The following is a 22,298-nucleotide window of genomic DNA, read 5'->3' as shown; positions in this document are numbered from 1 at the left end:
ATATGACCATTCCAGGATTCCAGAAGAATGAGTCACCTGCTGGTCCCCTCTTTATGCATCCTTGATGGTTGGTATTTTAGATGGTTGGTATTTTAGTCAAGAATTTTAGGATATGGCCCTAAAATAAGACTAGTTGAGGTCTAACTTTTAGTTTACACATATGTCCAAGGTAGTAGTTTCATGCCAATTTAGTTAACAAGTTATATTATTTTAACAATGTAACTGGCTAACTAAAAGCAATTCTTTTCCATCAGAAAAGTTGACTAGATGGATCTGGGCTCATGTCTGAGGAAGGAGAAATCTAAAGCCAGTTGAAGTTCCTTGACTTCATGATACTTTCACTTCAGCAATACCAGTAAGATATGGGAATTAATCTTCCACTCAGCTCCCAAATGGAGAAACCACCTGAATTAGCTTTGAAAGTATCACCACCTTCTCCTCTAGGTGAAGCATGGAAGTCACTATCTTTACTGTAAGCAAATTCTGGCCCTGCCATCCCTGTCACCAAACCAAAATCTGTTCTCCCTGAAAGGGATTATTCAAGACAAGGGGCAGGGACACAGAAACTTTGGCTCCGAGTTACACAAATACAAATGTGGATATGAGATTATACCACTGAAATCTTATAGTTCTGTAAACCAAAATTTTGTTGTTAGTTGAGTTACTAACAACAGATATTATTTAAACAATAAATTTATTCTGAGAGATACAGAATCTACACTTCTATTTCCATATGTCTAATTGGGTTATGTACTCCAACTCCTCTAATTTAATATTCTTTTGAAACAGTTCTTATTGCACAATATATTTGTACAAATAGGAGGCATTCAATTCTTCAAAGAAATCTCACATACTATTTGTTATTTTTTATATTCTATAGTTTCCCAACTTTGATTATTCATCAGTCTACAACTGTTAAATGGAAAGAAACAGATTCTGCTTATTCTAACTGAAGAATAACTGACATAGGTTAAAGGATACAAATCTTAATTGCTTGAGTTCTTAAGTTTGGACAGTTGTATAGAGTTATGCAGCCAATACCAAAACAAGACAGACAAATTTCTGTCCCTAAGATAGTTTCATCATACCCTTTTCCTTTCAGCTTTCTTCTTCAATCAATGACTTCAAATGACAGCTTTCAACTTAGATTAGTTATGCTAACTTTAATTTCATGTAAATGAGAGAGTACAGTCTTTTGTGTTACAGGCTTCATTCACTCATCTTGTTTTCAAGATTTGTCAGTGCTATTGTGTGAGTTAGTGGTTCTTTTTTATTGCTGACTAATATTCTATTACAAAGGATCTTCTTATGCATCATCCTGCTGCTGGATATTTGAACTATTTCAAGTTGTTGACATTAAGACTACTGCAAACATTTTGTTTATAGTTTGTTTGTTTTTTTCCTCCTTGGCAAATATGTATGAGTGGAGCTGCCAAGTCATAAAACTGACATACTCTTAACTTTACAACTGAGTATACAACAGTTTTTTAATGTGGTTGGATCATTTTATATCTCCACAAATGACTAAGAAATATAGATGCTTCATTGCTTCACTTCCTTTCAACATTTAGAATACGAAGTTGTTTTGTTTGTTTTAGCTGTCCTAGTACCTGTGAGATGACATCTTTTTGTGGCTATAACTTAGATTTTCCTGATGTCTAAGGATTTTTAGCACTTCTTAGATTACAGAACATTTATGCATACTATGTGTAATTCTACATGCATTATGAATTCAAGTCTTTGACAGATATATTTGCTATGAATATGTTCCCAGCGGGTGGGGGGTAGATAGCATAATGGTTATGCAAAGAGATTCTCATGCCTGAGGCTCTGAAGTCCCAGGTTCAATGCCCCACCATCACCAAAAGCCAGAGCTATGCAGTGCTCTGGTATTTCTCTCTGCATCTCTCTCAAAAATGAAACAAATAAAATATTTTTTTTAAAACTGTCTTTTAAAATAAACATATATATGTGTGTGTGTGTGTGCGTGTGTGTGTTTTTCCAGCTAGATAATACATATTTGCTTACTTAAAGAACACTCTAGTGAAGAGAATTGTTCATTTGGACGATGTCAAATCTATCATATTTTTGTGTTTATGATTTATGCTTTCTGTGTGGTATCTAAGAAATTTATCAACTCTGAAGTTACAAAGACATAACACAATGTTAAATAAACTGACGGTTTCAAATTTACACCTATGCCTACTATTCTGTTCAAATTAGTTTTTGTGTGTTTTTTTTAAAGTCTGGACATAGGTTTCAACATTTCTTAATTTCCCATAAATCTTTCTTGATAACTGTATCTGCCCACGGATATTACTTATGAATACCTTAGCTTACTTACATGTAAGTTGTACATGACCACAGTATGTTGATTGTATTTTATACAGCATTCAATATTACAGTAGAACTGGCCATATAGCACTGAAAAGTATTACAAAGATTTATCACTTAAATTGCACCTCCCAAAGTAGGGACAGTACTAACAGTACTATATAAATATTTTCTTTAAAATTTTAAAGCAGGAATTCAGATATAAAAAGGCACTCCAGTTTCTAATTTCAGTAAATGTCATATAATTATATTCTTAAATATAACTATTTAGAATGAAATGTTTATAAGTATCAAATATCCATGACTTGTTCATGCATTACAGATGGGACAGAAATATGGAATGGGTCCAACTCGTGCAGTATGAATTCCAAAGGCAAGAAAAAAAGAATTGTTTTTCAGGGTGGGCATGGACATTTTCTCTGTTACCGTTTTTTAATTGCCACCAGGATTATTGCTGGGGCTTAGTACCTGCAATGACACATCCATTGCTCCTGACAGCCATGTTGTGTTTTTTTCTCTCTCTCTTCTCTCTCTTCTCTCTTCTTTATTTGATAGGAGAGAGTGAATTTTGAGAGGGGAGTGGGAGCTACATAGATATAGAAAGATACATATACAGATACAGAGAGAAACTACTTCACTGCTCATGAAGCCTCCCCTGTAGGTGGGGAGTGGAGTCCTGAACCCAGCATGGTAAAGTATGTGCTTAACCAGGTACACCACTCCCCAGACACCTCTCTGTTGCTTCTTTTTCCATCCCTTTTTTTAAAACCTGCTAACAAATAAAAATTATCTTTACTGATATTGACAGAAAACATAGCTTCTTTACATTTAGAAAAGAAACAAGAGAATTAGAGAATAACAGTGTGCACTGCAAACCTTGAAAAAATAATTTCCTTTTGACAAAGTTAAAAGTACTTTCTCTACCCTTTTAATTCAATCAAAATTCTGGTTAGTATAAAATATAACACAGGAAGTGGAATATTGGTCAATGAATTAGGCTGCTCACCAACATAGCCACAGGTAAATGCTCAACTATTTTCTACTTAGCTAAGACACTAACTAAATAAGGAAATTATTGACTACAAACTCCCCATAGATAATGTAAAGATTACTGAATTTCTTATTATGAAATATATTGATTTGCACAGTAATAAGATATACAACCACGTGTTTTTGTTTTTATTGTACAAGTAGGAAAGTTGTGTGTGCATGGGAAAAGGGAGAAAATGGTAATTTCTTTTTTCTATGATTAGGAAAGTTACTCTGACCTCACTATTTGGTAGAATGTACAAATTGTCATCCTGAAATTCTTGAGTGATAAACAAAGAAGGTGTTTAGTCTGTTTGCAGAGCCAAAATTTACGTGCTTAGGAATGAGGGTCAATATGAATGAGAAGTTGCCTTATAAGAATTTATAAGTGGTCCGGGAGGTGGCACCATAGATAAAGAAGTGGACTCTCAAGCCTGAAGTCCTGAGTTCAATCCCTGGCAGCACATGTACCAGAGTGATGCATGGTTCTTTTTCTCTCTCCTCCTATCTCTCTCAATTTATAAATAAATAAAATCTTTTTAAAAAAAAAAAGAATTTGTAAGGCCTGGCTGGTAGTTCAGCAGATAGAGCTCATGACTTTCATGCATAAGGCACTGGGTATAATCCCTAGCACAACATAACAGAGCACTGCTTTGATGTCTACTCCCCTGCTTATACTAAGCTAAAAAAATAATAAATAAATAATATTATGAAATAAAATATATTCTATCCCCTTATATTTTAAGTGTAAGACTCAAGTGGAAAGATTAAGATTCAATTGAGAAATGTTCATGATTGAGCATCTGAATCCCCAATACCATTAATTATGTGATACATAAACAAAGTTCTGGGAGATCACATAAATGGAAATCAAAGTTTTCATATAAGGTATTAATATCTATTGAGAAATTTCATAATAACTACAATTCATTAAATGCTTAGTAAGTGCCATGCACTAAATACTTCACCTGTTTTGATTAATTCAGCATGATAAACTCAACATGAAATAATTACTATCTTTATTCCTAGTTTATACAAAACTTAGCATTTTGACCTAAAGTCCACCTGTCTATGTGTCATAGACTGACTCTGTCTCTCAAAATTCATTGGTTAAAGCCCTAACTAAAGCTTTAAGATGAAATGAAGGCTAAGGTCTGGATCCTGGTCCAATAGATCTGGTGGCTTCTATGTACATGCATCAAGGATAAACAATGTGAAAACACAGAAAGAAGGCAATTAACCTCAAGTCAGAAAAGAGTGCCAGAGCTCAACCATACTGATACCCTGACCTAGACTTGCAGCCTCCAAAAAATGTGGGGGGTGGGGTGGGGTGGAGGACAATACAACTTATTTTTGTTAAGTCATTCAGTCTGCATTTATTTTTATGTGGAATTTCAATGTGCACCAGTTAACTATTGCATAATTTTTAATTTAGCTAGGTAAAGAAAAAAGGGGCATAAAGAGAAAGAGAGAGGGAGAAAGAGAGAGAGGGAGCACTCCAATCTTGGTCTTGCACATGGCAATTCAGGCACCCTACCAGCTGAGCTATCTCTCTGACCCTAGTCTATAGCATTGTGGTATGGAACCCCAAGGAGACTGAAATGGGATCTTCCCAAAGACTTTCAAATAAAGGGAGAGTGAAAGAAAAACATGAAATCTAATTTTTGCTTCACTTATAAGTTTTTCTTATACTGTAAATTAGCTCCTGGGCAGTAAAAGTATCTAAGAAGTGGAACCATATTGGATTTTTACACTATAAATATTCATAAATTTTTAAATAATACAGTGGGTATTTTCTATACTGGTATTTGCAAAGAAAACAAAAGCAACTGATCAATACAAATGTAAAACATTTTAATCATATTTTAACGTAACTGGATTTTCAAGCATGATTCTGGGAATAAAATGGAATTAGAATGAAGGACTTAAATGGCCACTATATAGTGTTCTGATTTATTAAAAATAATGACAGAGCATTACTAGTAATGCTAAATCCCTAGCATTCAGACTAGTGAAAAGAATTGTTGATGTCTAAAAGGTCTTCATCAACTCTAACATCTATAAACATTTAAGTGGTATTGAGAAGATTTTATAATCTGATCAGCTTTTAACAGTGGAAATCAATACAATTATTAAGAAGCTCATTGAATAATTCATGGCATAAGAAAAGACCTTTAGAGTAGCCATGATGTCTTTGCATCTTAATGGTATTTTAAATAAATGTGTGTCTTGCTACCACATTTGGTAAGCAAGACACATCAATCCCCATCCATGAATACAGAGGCATGAATAAGAGAAGTGCTGACAGTTTCAAAGAATAGTTGTGCTATTTTGTTTAAATCAGTGAGGGGAAAGTTTCTTTACCCAGTATCTCAAAGGAAGATAATATCTTGCCATTTCATTCACCCTCTCCCTTCGTTTGAGTTTCACATTCTATTGGAAATATCATTTAGTGATATCATTGTAAGGTCATTCAGGATGTTAACTAGATGCTCATTAGCCCACACAAAAAGTTTGAAGTGTCGATGATTACTGATTACCATAGGTAAAAAGACATTTGTACAGACAGATTTTCTTTTGGAAAATTCCTAAACCTTATACTACACATTTTCCATATCTTGAAATCAAGATGAATGTAAGTAAAGTTACCCTTTAAAATTAAGATAACTATAAAAAATGACATTATTAGAAAATTTCTCAAAAGTTATCCAGTCCTAACCCAATATCTGAACTACCTTCATAGAATCATCTTCAAGTTGTAAAGCATGTCCATTTTAAATTTTAACAAGCCAACTTTTCTAAGACACATTTGGGTTCAGCATAATATCTCCAAAACTCTTAAAGCAATTTCAGTAGAGATACTATGCTGAACCCAAATGTGTCTCTACATTTTTCCACATTTTCATCTTAACTTGACCTTTATGGTGATTCAGTCATGCATAAGCCTCTCCTACTCATTATCCATGCATAAAAGTAATGATTATGGTTTTCCCAAGTTCACTGTCCTTCATGCTAAACACTCCCAGTTGCTTTTCTTGTCTCATAGTCTTTCAATATCCATGTCTATTCTAGCATCCATAGCAGGGTCTACAATCACAAGTGGTAACAGGTCACAGATGTGAAAATATCAAACCACAGTGAAAACTACAGTGGTTACTAATGGGGTCTGGGAGGTGGGGCTAGGTAAAGGGTGGAGGTAATGGCACAGGAATTCTGGTGATGGGTACAGTGAGTTGTTTACATAAATATACATACACATATATCTCTGTGTGTGTTAAATTATACTCCTAGATTTTTATGTCTATAAACCAAAATAAGTCAGTAAAACTAGGAAACAAAAATTACTTTATTATGAAAAATTTTTTCCATCATGAAATCATGTTCCAAAATTAGATTCATTTATTTTCTTTATTGCTTTAACATTACCAGTAAATTCAGCCTTAGGTTGTTTTTGCCACAGCTTTATGTGGTTTTCCTGCCTCAGATAAGCCCAAAAGCTTCTCATAACCTGTCCTTGACCTTCCTTTACAATTTTATCCATAAATAATGCTCTCTACTCCTACCACATTATCGTTATATCAGATAATATACTGTCTCTTGAAAGTTTCAAGTTTTCTCTGCCACATTGCTCTCTACTTGAATATTCTTTCATAACATAACTAATCCATGTATGTATCTCTGTGTGTGTTAAATTATACTCCTAGATTTTTATGTCCATAAACTGAAATAAATCAATAAAAACTGGGGAACAAGAATTACTTTATTATGACAAATTGTTTCTATCATTAAATCATATACCAAAATTAGATTCTAGGCATGTATCCTAATAATGAGCAGAGTATATAAATCAGCATGGTTGTTATAAAAATGTCCAATAAGCAACTTAACACAATGAACACTCACTTCTTATTTCTATCACAATCCAATATTGTTTGGGAGGGACAGTGTTTATAGATAGATGGATGGGTAAAAAACTGAACAAGGACCCAGGCTCCTTCTTTCTGATATTGCCAGCATTTTCTACAGTTGCCTTCAAAGGTCAACTCAGAAAGAGAAGAAAGAACATGAAAAATTTATGTCCAGGTAAGAATTACTTCTATCTACTTTCTTCTGACCACAATTCAGTTATATCCATCATTAACACAAAGAAGATGAGAAACAGTAGTCAGAAAAAATTCAAATAAGGATACGGAATCCATAAAACTTACATTTGTATTCTGGTCTCCAAGAAAGTCTGTGGTTACCAATCTCATGGCAACTACTAAATTGGATGGAAATATTATATATGCTATCTTTTCTGGTGTTTTTTTTTAATTTTATGTTTCCTGAGGGAAGCAATGTACCTTTTTACATTTTACTTAAGAGCATTCCTGCTACAGACTATAATTGTGAGTGAATAAACAAAGACCTACTCTTCTTACTATTCCTAAACTGCTTGATGAAAGAGTTCTTGAAGTCCCAAAGATTAAGAAATACTAATCCATGTCTTCTCTAGACTTTAGAGGTAAAGAATACTACAGTGGCTCTTTAGTGGATTGATGATACCCTTGATAACCATGGAGAATATTAAAACCATCTTCCTAGATGATGCATTCTCCAAAAAGCATGAACTAAGTAAGTCTTAGTCATCTCTGAAATTGTAGCGCTCAGCACTCTCAGAAGTGTAGGGTCCTGAAATGAGTACAGCCTAGAATGTTCCCAGCAATGACCATGGAATGTGAGCCCAGACATACAGAGATGCAGAGATTACACAGGCTCCTGTGCTCAATATATACTCTTCCCATGTTTTGGAGCTACTCTCTTCCCTGATCCAGCTTTCTAGCCCTATTTCCAATACCATCTTCCCCAACAATACCTCTAGCCTACCTGCATGTTAGCTGTCAGGCTCAGGTCAAATTAATAAAGTCCTAGGCCCCTTGGAATATACCTAAAATCAATTTCCTAGCTTTTTCCAAAATGGAGACCCCAAATCTCACTTGCTATATTCTTACCTTTAGGTTCCTGATTATTAAAAAAAAATTGTTCTGCTTCATATCTCACTGGTTTTCATCCACCAAGGTGCAGATGCTACCATGAGGCCAGCCTGACTTCCCTGGACAAACGACTTTACCAAAGTGTCCTGGAACCCCAACTCTCTAGAGCCCTGCTCCACTACAGAAAGATAGGAACAGGTTGTGAGAATGGATAGGCCTGCCAATGCCCACGTCCATTGGAAAAGAAATTACGGAAGCCAAATCTTCCACCTTCTGCACCCCATAATGATCCTGGGTCCATGTTCACAAAGTGATAAAGAATAGGAATGCTATCAGGGAAGGGGATGGGATATAGAGTTCTGGTCGAGGGAATGGTGTGGAGTTGTACCCCTGTTATCCTATGGTTTTTGTCAGTGTTTCCTTTTTATAAATAAGAAATTAAAAACAAGGAACTTTTTAAAATAAATGATAGTGATCCTCTCCTTGAAAAAAAAAAAGAATAGGAAAGCTTCCAATGGAGGGGATGGTGGTATGCAAAACTCTGGTGGTGGGAACTGTGTGGAATTGTACTCCTCTGACCCTACAGTCCTGTCGATAATCATTAAATCAATTAAATCAATAAAAAATGCAAAAAGTATCTTTAAAATGAATAAATGAAGCTGCTTTTATATTGGGTTATCAAAAAAATCATGATATGATTTTTCATAGAAACACACAGAAAAATAAACCATGACTTTATAAATAAGGTAATCAGGTAACAGAGTCCATTACATTTAATTTCATTTTAAGTAACAAAACTAGCTATAAGGACTACTTATGAAAAGCCAGCAAAGAGTTTTACTATAGTTTATGACAACATCTCTGCTTAGTATTATATTTTTCTTTTTTCCAAACAAAAGTAGAGAGATAAGAAACAGAGAGAAGAGGAAAGAAACCACAGAACTGAAGCTTCATTCAATGCAATTGGGGCCAGGCTCAAAACTGAGTCATGAGGCCATGTGGTGGTGCACCTTATTAAGAACAAGTGTACAAGGACCCAGGTTCGAGTCCCTCATCCCAACCTGCAAGGGGGAAGCTTTATGAGGGATGAAACAGGACGAAGTGTTTCTCTGTCTCTTGCTTTTCTCAACTCTCCGCTTCTGTGTTTCTATCCAATAATAAATAATTAAATGTTTTAAAAAAATTGAGTCACAGGCACCACAAAGCAGCACACTTTCCAAATGAACTATTTCCCACATCTACTATTTGCTCTTTATTCTTTTCATAATATCAGTTCTCATACATTTTAGGTTTAATATACTTTTGAGAAAATTATATTAATGTTTAAATATAATGAAAAGATAGAAATAACTTTACCAGTTGAATTTGTCTTCTTGAATACAACATTTGACAAGGGAAGCTTCTACTGCAGATACAGAAAAACCATGCCTCCTTCCTTTGGATTAATATGTTATAAACTGAGATATCATCATTAGGAAATAGAAAAAGCCGGAAAGGCTGTCTTCCTTTTCCAGTCTATAAATAAACAGGAAGCCAAAGATAAATACTAAAGTAACTCCCAAGCCAATATTTTGAAACTCCGATTGGCCTGCTTAATGCCTTACTTTTTTCTTTTCTTTTTTTTTTTTCTTTTTAATCAGGGGAGAGCGTGAACGTAGTCCCCACTACGACATATTATGCAGTCAAGTTTCCCACATTTGGGGAAATCACAGGGGTTAGCACATCTGGATAAGCCTTGCAATGGATAAGCCTTGCCCTGGGAAAACCACCATTGTGATCATGGTATCTCCCCTGCCAGGTAAGTATAATGCCTTACTTTTTGTGACTAACTTTTTTTAAGGAAAAAGAGATTCAATAAAAATAAATAAATAAGAAACCTTAAAGCATGTGCTTTATGACACTTTCTGCTCTAAAGGAGTAAGAATCTATAAATCTATTTATGTTAAAACTAATCTAAACATTTGCTCTTTGAATCTTAATTGTTATATTCAAACAATTCGAGGTTAACCTGCTGAAATAAAAGTTTTCACTTTTTGTGAATAAATTTCGAAATATGTTGAATAAAAGATGAGAAGTTAAAAAAAAAGTTTTTACCTTTTCAGGTCCTAGAACATGATGACAGAGTAGGACTTAGGTTTAGATTGTTAAGTGGGAAACTGAGAAGTGTTACATCTGTACAAATTACTGGATTGCACTGGTGACTATAAACCGTTAATGACCCCAATAAAGAAAAAAAAAAGGAAAAAAAATTTTTTAAGTGCTGTACAATTCTGGGAGGCATGGCCATAGAGTAACAGGGATCCATCATATCAGCTCTCCCCCAAAAAAACATCAAATAAATACAACAAGAGACCCAACTGAACTCATAATCTACGGCTGAGAGGTCTGCAGCCTCAGGTGAATGCTTGCATGCAGTTGGGCAAAAAGGGGCATGGACAAATCGAGCTCCAGCCATTTTGCAATTCTGTTTTATGTGAGGCAAGCAGTGAGGGTAATTCCTAGTGCTGTAAGAAAAGAGAAGGGACCTTAAAACTTCTTAGTCTTTGACTGGGGCGGGAGGGGGTTAGCCTTCTGAATTTAAGGCAAAGACATAACAAAAAACAGCGAGCATAGGGGCCAGGTGGTAGCGCACCGGGTTGAACACACGTTACAGTGCGCAAGGACCCAGGTTCAAGCCCCTGGTCCCCACCTACAGGGGGAAAGTTTCACAAGTGGTGAAGCAGTGCTATAGGTGTCTCTCTGTCTCTCTCCCTATCACCCTATTCCCTCTCAATTTATGACTGTCTCTATCCAACAAATTAAGAATTCACTAAGCAGTTAGGAAGCATGAAAGAAAAACTTGAACTAGAACTTTGGAAGTAAAAGACTCTGACTGCAGTTTTAAGCTCAGGTGGAAGGCTTAGGAAGTAGACTTATACATGCAGAAGAAAGAATTTCCTATCTAGAAGACACAATTAATCCAATCTTTCAATTTAAAGATGAGGGAGAGGAAAGGTTCAGAAAGAATAAAATAGCAGAAAGAATTTTTAAAAGTCCATCAAAAGGTTGAATATAAGAGTGATAGGTGTATCTGAGGAGGGCAAGACCAAAGGCACTGACTCCATTTTCAGAGCAATTTTAATGAGAATTTCCTACACTTAGGAAATCCTCAGAACATTCTCATTCAAGAGGCAGACTGCTCACCTAGGTTTAATAGCATTCTCTTTTTTTAAAATTTATTTAAGAAAAGAGACATTAACAAAACCATAGAATGAGAGGGGTACAATTCCACACAATTCCCATAACCCGATCTCCACATCCTACCCCCTCCCCTGATAGCCTTCCCATTCTCTATCTCTCTGGGAGTATGGATCCAGGGTCATTGTGGGTTGCAGAGGGTGGAAGGTCTGGCTTATGTAATTGCTTCCCCGCTGAACATGGGCCTTGACTGGTCGATCCATACTCCCAGCCTATCTCTCTCTTTCCCTAGTAGGGTGGGGCTCTGAGGAAGTGGCGCTCCAGTACACATTGATGGGGTCGTCTGTCCAGGGAAGTCTGGTCAGCATCCGGAACCTGGTGGCTGAAAAGAGAGTTAACATACAAAGCCAAACAAATTGTTGAACAATCATGGACCTAAAGACTGTAATAGTGCAGATGAAGTGTTGGGGGTATTCCCTGCATGCTCTTGTGTACTTCTGCTTTCAGGTATATTTTTCCCCTAGTTTATGGGCACGGGTGAACCTATGCTCTATCTCAGGGGACCTGGACTATATCTAGGTTTGGAGACTTTATTGGGGAGTGGAACACCTGGAATGGAATTAGAGAATACTATGAAAGAGACAAAGAGACCCCTCACAGAATGGGAAAATATCTTCACATGCCAAACATCAGACAAGAAACTAACCACCAAAATATACAGAGAACTCAGCAAACTTAGCACCAAAAAAGCAAATGACCCCATCCAAAAATGGGCAGAGGATATGAACAAGACATTCACTTCAGAGGAGATCCAAAAGGCTAACAAACATATGAAAAACTGTTCCAGGTCGCTGATTGTCAGAGAGATGCAAATAAAGACAACATTGCGATACCACCTCACTCCTGTGAGAATGGCATACATCAAAAAGGACAGCAGCAACAAATGCTGTGGGGACAGAGGAACCCTTCTACACTGCTGGTGGGAATGTAAATTGGTCCAGCCCACCTTATCTGACCCATCTTGGACAGAGCTAGAAGGAATTATGTTAAATCAGCTAAGTCAGAAAGATAAATATGAGTATGGGATGTCCCCACTCATCAACAGAAGTTGAGAAAGAAGAACAGAAAGGGAAACTAAAAGCAGGATCTGATTAAATCGAGAGCAGGGCACCAATGTAAAAACCCTGTGGTGAAGGGGATGGTGGCCATTGGGCTTCCTGGCACAGTGGATGGGGGGGGGGGGGAGTGGATGGAAAATTCATCAACATAATAAAGGCTATATATGATAAACCCATAGCTAACATCATATTCAATGGAGGAAAATTGAAAGCTTTTCCCCTAAAATCAGGAACTAGACAAGGACGCCCACTCTCACCACTTTCAGTAAAGTAGTGAAGTAGCAGGCTACAAAACCAGTACCTACAAATCTGTGGCATTTCTGTATGCAAAAGATGGGTCAAAGGAAACAACTGAAGGAAGCAGTCCGATTTAATTGAAGCCAAAACGATTAAATGTCTAGGAATAAATCTAACAAAGGCTGTAAAGGACCTTTTCAAGGAAAACTATAAGACAGTGTTAAAAAAAGAAACAGAGACAGAAGAGCATCCCAGGTTCATGAACTAAGAGAATAATTAGCATTAAAATGTCAAGTCTGCCAAAGGCAATCTACAGATTCAATGCAATCCTTATTAAGATCCCAGTAACATATTGCAAGAAAATTGAGCAGATTCTTCAAAAATTCATGTAGAACATTAAAAAACCACAAACAGCAAGGCAACAAAAGGGAAAATAAATAAATATTATATATATATATATATCACACAAACAGCAAAAGTCATCTAAGAAAAAAAAAGAAAAATGGAGATATTACAATACCTGACTTTAGGTTATACTACAAAGCAGTAATAGTTAAAACAGTGTGGTACTGGAATAAAAGTGGTCATATGGACGAATGGAATAGGATAGAAAAATCCAACTGATAGAACTCAATCCATACATTTATAGACACTTCATATATGACAAAGGGTTAAATCTGCCCCATGGGGAAAAGAAGGTCTCTTTAACAAGTGGTGTTGGCAGAACTGGAATGCCATTTGTAGAGAAATGAAGCTAGACCACCAGTTAACATCATACACCAAAATTAAGCCAGTACAGACAAAAAAAAAAAAAAAAAAACCTGGATATTAGAGGTGAAAGTATAAATTACACAGAAGAACATATAGGTGAAACATTTAATAGCATTAACACTAAAGATGTACTTGGAAACTTCACCCCATAGGCAAGGGAAACAAAAACAAGATTGAACAAATGGGACTATATCAAATTTAAAAGTTTCTATACAACAAAATAAAATTCCATAAGGATAAAAAAGAAACCTAGCAACTGGGAGAACATGTTTGCACACCATACTTCAGACAGAGAATTGATATCAAACATCTATGAAGAACTCATACAACTCAACAAAAACAAAAAGAACCCAATAAAAAAAAAGTTCTCAAAGAAGAGATATGCATGGCCCATAGACATATGCAGAAATGCTCCAATTCACTCATCACAGCAGAGAAATGCAAATTAAAACCACATTGAGATACCACCTCAAACCTGTGAGAATGGCCTTCATCAACAAAACAGGAGACAGTAAGTGTTGGAAAGGATGTGGAGAGAGAACTCTTTTAGACTGCTGGGGGAATAAAAACTGGTACAACCACTATGGAGAACAGTATGGAGAATCATTCAACAAATACAGATGGAAATGCCTTATGATCCAGCAATTCCACTAGAAGGCATTTATCCAAAAGAGATAATAACACTAATTAGAAGGGATATATGTACTCCCATGTTCATAGCTTCACTATTCACTATAGCCAAAATTTGGAATCAACTAAAATACCCTTAAACAGATGTTTGGACCATAATTCTATGTACAAATACTTGAATTAGTGGGTCGGGCGGTGGCGCAGTGGGTTAAGCGCATGTGGCGCAAAGCGCAGGGACCGGCGTAAGGATCCCGGTTCCAGCCCTCGGCTCCCCACCTGCAGGGGTGTCGCTTCACAGGCGGTGAAGCAGGTCTGCAAGTGTCTATCTTTCTTTCCCCTTCTCTGTCTTCCCCTCCTCTCTCCATTTCTCTTTGTCCTATCCAACAACAAATTGTGTCAACAAGGGCAATAATAATAACCACAACGAAGCTACAACAAGGGCAACAAAAGGGGGAAAAAATGGCCTCCAGGAGCGGTGGATTCATGGTGCAGGCACCGAGCCCAGCAATAACCCTGGAAGAGGAAAAAAAAAAATACTTGAATTAGCCTAAGTATTTAATATCTCAGATTTGTAAGATGATCAAGCTCCTGATACTGGGCTTAAATTGTTCAAGCTCTAAAAAAAAAAATATATATATATATGTATATATATATATAGTTTTTAAACATCTAAGTCAACTACAACTTTAGATCAGAAAGATCAAGACCATTTGGCCCTTGTCAGTATCTAAAATATGAAAATGTTCAGATATCACTAACGGGCACAAAGCAAAGTGATGTCTAGTATATTACTGTAGATGCTAACCATTGGATTAGCATTAAAAAAACCCTAACTGAGCTGGTTATAGCAAAAATTAATTACTGCTATTCTAAGCTCTTTCTAAGACTACAAGAAACCCCTTGTATTCTCTTTAAGGTCCTCATTTCTTCTAGTCCTGGAACCTCTAGGACTATGCCCATACTTCTTGATATTTCCTCGCTCTGATTCTTTACCACCATATTATCTCTACTGACCTCAACTAAATAGCTACTAGTGCTGATATCCCACATTATGCTGCTACTGAATTCTTACTGTGAATCATTGCTAGAGATACTGCGCCTGAGATGTCAACCTCGCAACTCTTCAAAGATCTTTCCTAACATATGGGACTACCTACTTGCACATAAGATGTCACATCATCTAACAAAGTTATAGATACTAGATATAGTGTTATCCATAAGCTATTATATAACTCAAAGTAAAAGTATTTAATAGCCTTTGGTGATTAGACTTAGACCTAACAAACCTGGAATCCTAGTTACAGTGCCTAAAGAAGGCATCATAAGTTCTCTAACTGACTACACTTAGACCAAAATAGCTTAGTCATCTAGCAGAAAGGCCCAAAGAAGACAGATCCCAAAAACCTAATTCTGGTTGGGTTCAACAAATGACACTCAATGCTTAAACAACCTGGAGAAATCCTAAGGTCATCAGATAAAGAGGACTAAAAGCTAGATAAGGGCAAGAGACAGGCTCACTTAATGGCACTTTTGGTCAATATTACACCACCTCATCATCTGGGCCCTAGTGAGGGAATCCTTGGATTCCCACATAAATATGATTAGCCTAGACCTCTAATGGATCTCTCTTTCCACCATCACTGGTCACTTCTATCAGGAACATCTTCACAAGGTCCTCTTGTGGGCCTTCCCAGGACCTTGCCCTCAGCATAAAGCAGCATAAAGCAGTTCCTACCATATATGTATGTATATAGGCCCTGAGTTGGTGGATAGAGGTAAATAGCTAATTCTATCCACAGAATATTTTCAAGAATGGGAGCTACTCTTTTACATAACTATATCAGTTATGAGATGGTTAGATGAAACAGAAGGACTAAGAAGAAACAGAAAAGAGAAATATTAAGGCCAAACACTGGTGCACTTAGTTGAACACACACATTACCACATGCAAGGATTCGGGTTCAAGCCCCTGGTCCCCACCAGCAGGGGATAAACTTCAGGACAGGGAAGCAGTGCCTCTAGTATCTCTTCTTCTCTCTCCCCCTTCTTCTCCCTCCCCTCTAAGATTCTCTGTCCTACTAAAAAAAGAGAGTGAAAACTGTCACTGGAAGTACTGGATTGGTAGTGCAGGCATCAAGCTTCAGAGATAACCCTGGTGGCAGGAGAAGTAGAGGGAGAACAAGGCGGGGGGAGGAAGAGAAGAAAGAAGGAAAAGGAGGAAGAGGAAGAAAAAAGATCAATCAATTAAACTTAATTTAATCTAGAGGTGTCTAAGCCCACACACACAAACTCCTATATATTCATCTCTCAGGGCTAGCTAACATTAATACTGTGAGACATATTACCACCAGGTCAGAGCACTATAGGCTAAGACACACCTTAACTGCTGTTATCAAGAATGGTAATACTAGGCTGGGGAGTCAGTATAATAGTTATGCAAAGGACTTTCACACCTGAGGTTCTGAGCTCCCAGGTACAATCCCTAGCACCATCATAAACCATATCTGAGCATTACTCTGGTTTAAAAAAATAACAATAATAATAAATAAATAAATATACACATGAACACATGAGCAGTGAAGTGTGTAAATGAGTGAAAGCACTAACTAGTAACTAACAGGTTTGCGTGTGTGTGTGTGTGTGTGTGTGTATGTGTGTGTGGTAATACTTAGTATATCACATAGTTGTTTAACTGAACATCATTACTATGTGACTAGTAATCATTACTTAAATATTGAAGGGATAACTAAAAATAAGTCAGACATAGGACAGACCCTCACAAAACTTGTAGTCTAACAGGAAAGATCCACATTTATCAAACAAACGTACTGATGTAACTTAAAAGAGGGAGGCTATCAGAAGAAATTAGAAGTTATAAGATCACATTATAGGGGCTCCTAACATGGTTGGGTGGAGGATATTGGTTGTCAGATAATACCTCCCTAAGGAAGTGGTAAGTAATGATATATATACTTGCTCAAGTCATTTAATTTGGAAAGGCCATAGAGTCTTCATCTGTAATGTGGGATACTAGAATCTACCACATAAAACTATTTTTAATTAGATAATGCACTAACTAGTAAGTAGCATCTGGTGAGCAACCAATACAATTTTCTGCAGTTGTTGCTACTATTGTGATGTTTGCTATTACTAGTATTAGTGGCCTAAAGGAATAAAAGTTAACCAGGCACAAGGAGGGAGAAGTGACAATAAACTAAATTGTTTCAAACAGAATAAAACAACATATATAAAAGTGTGAACTGGGACATGACAATCCTACAGGCATTTCCCTTGGCCTCTGACTTTTATGCCAAAAACTATGTTGCAACCCTTCTTTAAAAAAAAAAAAGTATTTGCCTTTTCCCAATTGTAATTGTCGAGCATATATTTACTTTCATAATTAAAAACACTTTAACAGAGATCCTTTCATTATTTCTCCTCACAACCTATCTTCTATAAAAACTGTCTTTTTTCTTAATGAATTTTCTTAAGTTTATTTCATTTTTCTTTTATTTTTTTTAGTGATTAATACTGATTTACAAAATTGTAAAATAATAGGAGTATAATTCCATATGGTTCTCACCACCAGAGTTCTGTGTTCCATTCCCTCCACTGGAAAACTACAGTAGTTCTCCCAAGGTCACTGATACAAGCAGATTCAGTAGCTATCTACCTATCTATATCTACATGCATATATTTTTTCCAATATTTTTCAGCGATCCTGTCTTCACTTACTTTCTGAGTCACACCTACACCTATTACTACTTCTAGGTGTCTTTCCTTTTTCCTCTTCTCTCTCAGATAGGAGAACCAGTGCCTGGCTTCCTCTAGTGTTCTCCAAATTCACTTACCCTTCAATGAAGGTATAAAGACAGGATTCTGGTGACAAACATTTCTGGTGGAATGGGGGAACAGAGCCCTCCGGTTTACTTACCCTATCATTTACCCCTCTGATATGAACCAAAATTCTTTTTGGGGTACAGAAGGTGGAAGTTTTGGTTTCTGTAATTGCTTCTCCATTAGCAGATCAATCTATACCCCCAGAAGACTGGCACTTCACTGCTCAATTTTCCTTCTATGACTCATTCTGTTAAGATAGTACTCTTGGAAAATTTTTTCAGATAGAGCCCAGTACTACGTTACTAAACATATGTATTTATTGATTGATGAGAGACCAAAAAAAAAATCTGGTATATGTGGCCACATGTATGCAAGCCCTGAACTTTATTATCCTGAAACATCTCTCCCTTCTCTGGAATTATGTTTGTCAAACATTTCATAGCCTCTAAGATCTACAAAATAGTATTTCAACTTCTTAGTGAAATCATCCAAATAACCTGAAACATAAGATCAATCCATTGTCCCTAACCTAAGCCCAATTTTCTAACAACCTCTTTCTCTCATTACTCAACCTTCTTCCATTTTAGTCTTTAGACCATTTTAGTCTCCCAGAATTTCTCACAATTTTTTGAACTTCGAAGGCCCTACTGTAGACCATTTTAGTCACTCTGCCTTAAACATCTTTCCAATCTTTTCATTTAGCTAAACAATCCTATTTCTTGGACAGCCTTTCTGGTCAAAACCAGACCACTCCACCATATGCAGTCCTTAGATTCCCACACAGATATGATGGGCCTAGACCTCTAATAGACCCCTTTCTCCACCATCACTGGTCACTTCCATCAGATGTCATCATAAGCCCTCTCATGGTCCACTCCAGGAACCCAGGAACTTGTCTTCCTTATAAAGTAGCAATGGTAGGAACTGTCCCACTCTCCAAAAGGAGGTTGGGTCAGCCTACTCTGCCACTGGAGGAAGACTGGTCCTAAAGTGAATGCAGTCTAGGATGTTCCCACATAGTGACCATGAACTGCAAACCCAGACAGGGACACAGAGGTTACACGGGCTGCTATGCTAAATATGAATATATGATGGGCCCTAGGTCAGGTTGATGGGACTAAACCATTAATTTTATTCATAGATTTTCTTCAAGCTTGGGAATTACTCCAACTTTCCAACTTTCTAACCCTGTTCTCAACTCTGACACTATTTTTGCAGACAACATTTGTGTCCACCTCCATGTCAGCTATCAAACTCAAGCAAAAACTATGAAAGGCAAGGGCCCCTAGGAATATACCTAAAAAATACTTCCTTTTTACTTTCTATCCTAAAATTGCTATTCTCAATTGCTCTATTCTTACTTTTTGTTTCCTGCTCATTAATCATTTTGTCCTCATTAATCATTTTGCATTATATATCACTGCCTTTTAGTCACCAACTTGTAGATGCTATCACAATTCCATCCTGACTTCTCTGGGCAGATAACCTTACCAATGTGTCCCAGAACCTTACCTCTCCAAAGACATACCCAACTAGGGAAAGATAGAAACAGACTGGTGGTATGGATTGAAACAAGCTAGCATTATAGATCAACCTGCCAAAGTCCATGTTCAGCAGAGAAGCAATTTTTATTTTATTTTATTTTATTCATAAAAAGGAAAAACTGACAAAGCCATAGGATAAGAGGGGTACAACTCCACATAATTCCCACAACCAGAACTCCATATCCCATCCCCTCCCCATATTCCCTTGATAGCTTTCCTATTCTTTAACCCTTTGGGAGTATGGACCCATAACCCTAACCCTCTGGATTAAAGTCATTGTGGGATGCAGAAGGTGGGAGGTCTGGCTTCTGTAATTGCTTCCCCACTGAACATGGGCATTGACAGGTCAATCCATACTCCCAGCCTGCCTCTCTCTTTCCCTAGTAGGGCAGGGTTTAGGGGGATCAGAGTTCCAGGAAACACTGGTGGTACTGTCTGTCCAGGGAAGTCTGGTTGGCATCATGCTAGCATCTGGAACATGGTGGCTGAAAAGAGAGTTAACACATAAAGCCAAACAAATTGTTGAACAATCATGAACCAAAAGACTGGAATAGTGCAAATGAAGAGTTCAGGAGGGGGGAGTCTCCATTTTGTAGATAGTAGGCATATTTTAGTTATATATTCCAAAGGGCCTGTGGCTATACTAGCTTTTTCTTCCCCTGAGCCTGAAATCTCATATGCAGGTAGACCCAAGTTATCATCTGGGGAGATGACATCATGGCTGGAAAAGGAACAGAAAGCTGGATCAGGGAAGAGAGAAACTCCCAAATGTGGGAAAGGGGTATAAATATTGTTGACTGTAAACCCCATCAATTTGATGTGATCTGGGACCCATTTTCAGCTTAGGAGCCTATGTGATCTCACATTCCTATCGATCTGAGCTCACATTCTGTGGTCATGAGTAGGAACATTCCAAGCTGCCCCAATTTCAGGACCCATCTTCCTCAGGTGGAACATAGAGTATGTTGTCTAGCCTCCCTTCAGAGGATGGAACATTCTCTACCACTGTTGATCCATATTGAGGGCAAGGTCCTATGGGGGCCCACAAAGGGGTCTATTGTGATGTTCCTGATAGAGTTGACTGGTAACATTGGGGAAAGTGATTTATTTGAGGTCTAGGCCCATCATGTCTGTTTGGGAATCTCAGGACTCCCAGACTTGGGCCCCAGCTGATGGGATGGCCTGATAGTGACTAAAGAGTCATCATTAAAGTATGCCAGTCTCTTGCCCTTGTTCAGCTTTTGCAGTCCTTGCTTTGATAAGGTTAGCTTTGGAGTGAGCGAGGAAAGTGTTATAGGAAGTAGGTGAGAAGGATATCTAAGGCTAAGTAGGCACTATTTCATTATGAACTTTATACTGACTGCGGCATCATCTAAGTTCATTTCCCACGTCTACGCTAGACCGGACCTGCCAATATACGCAGATATCTTCGCCCACCCTGTTCAATGCTTGACGTCTCGTCACCCAATCTGGTCCCCTACGCCTACACTGAACTTCTCTGTTCCAGACTCTTGGAAACAGAGTTGGCAGTCAGCTGAGATAAAGAACAAACACCTCAACCCGGCTTTGACCTAGCACGTTATGATTGGGCCCTCCTCAATCGCTATCGAACAGGCCATGGCCGGTGCGCCGCTATGTTCCATCGCTGGGGAGCCAGAGACGACCCGAACTGCCCCTGCGGCTACAGAAGAAGAAGAACTGACTCACTGCAGACTATTGTGTACTTTTGCTTTCAGGTATATATTTTGCCCTAATTTATGGATATATGTGAACATATGCTCTATCTCATGGGACTTGGTCTATATGTTTTGGGACTTTTGTTAGGAAGTGAACCTCCTGGAATAGAATCAGAGAATCCTATGAAAAGAAAGATCTCACCCAAGTAATGAGGCTGAAGGGTTGACATTCCATGCCTGATGTCTCTAGACACAGTCTGAAGTGAAGCATGCCGAGATGGTACTCATTTCATTGATTAGATTGGGATTGGTGGATGCAATATCATTTGGTGTGAATTGAGAGAAGCATATAGGAAACTGAGCCTCACTCTAGAGGTTCCAGGACTGGGGTAAATGTAGGCTCTATAGAGGAAGTGAGAGGTTCCTGCTGTCTTAGGGTTTAAGAAGGCAACAGATAGTTATTGCTATAATCACATTATTTGGCATTTGTGTTAACTTTGAAGTATCCCTTTGTTAGCATTTGCTGTATCATACACGACATCACCGTAATTTATGTCATTTGACATTATTTGTATATAGTTGTGCCACAGGTTGTGAGAAGCAACTTCAACAGAAGCCAGAACTCTCCCTTCTACACCGCAAAAAGAATTCTGGTCCATACTCCCAGTGGGGGAGAAATGACAGGGAACATGACAAGAAGGCTCTGAACTCCAACTTTATCAAGAACCAGAGAGAAAATGGGAAAAAAGAAAGGGTATTTGGAAGTACTAATAAGTGTAAATGTGACTTAGAAAGGAAGAGAAGGCAACCAATAGCACAGCTATATACAAGATACTGGGTACTGTACAGCAAACCCTAACAAAAGGACTTTTCAAAGTTAACCCAATTACCAAATAATGTGATGATAACATTAACTATCGATTGTCTTTTTGAACCCTAAGACAGCAGGAACCTCACATCTCCACTATA

At 37.5% G+C, this 22,298-nt stretch overlaps 1 protein-coding gene and 1 non-coding gene across 7 annotated transcripts in view; both read right to left on the bottom strand.

The window, feature by feature from the left end:
* The window catches only part of RBMS1 (RNA binding motif single stranded interacting protein 1), a 277,109-nt gene that overhangs the window by 201,372 nt on the left and 53,439 nt on the right, over positions 1 to 22,298 (bottom strand). The window lies entirely within an intron of this gene.
* Positions 9,975 to 10,142, bottom strand: LOC132534453 (U1 spliceosomal RNA). Its single transcript, XR_009546178.1, has one exon. It is a non-coding gene; the product is annotated as a U1 spliceosomal RNA (small nuclear RNA).

Source organism: Erinaceus europaeus, chromosome 18 (assembly GCF_950295315.1).
Source record: "Erinaceus europaeus chromosome 18, mEriEur2.1, whole genome shotgun sequence".
Classification (NCBI taxonomy): Eukaryota; Metazoa; Chordata; class Mammalia; order Eulipotyphla; family Erinaceidae; genus Erinaceus; species Erinaceus europaeus.
The sequence above is the reverse complement of the archived record's forward strand: the minus strand, read 5'-3'. Positions and strand labels throughout refer to the sequence as shown.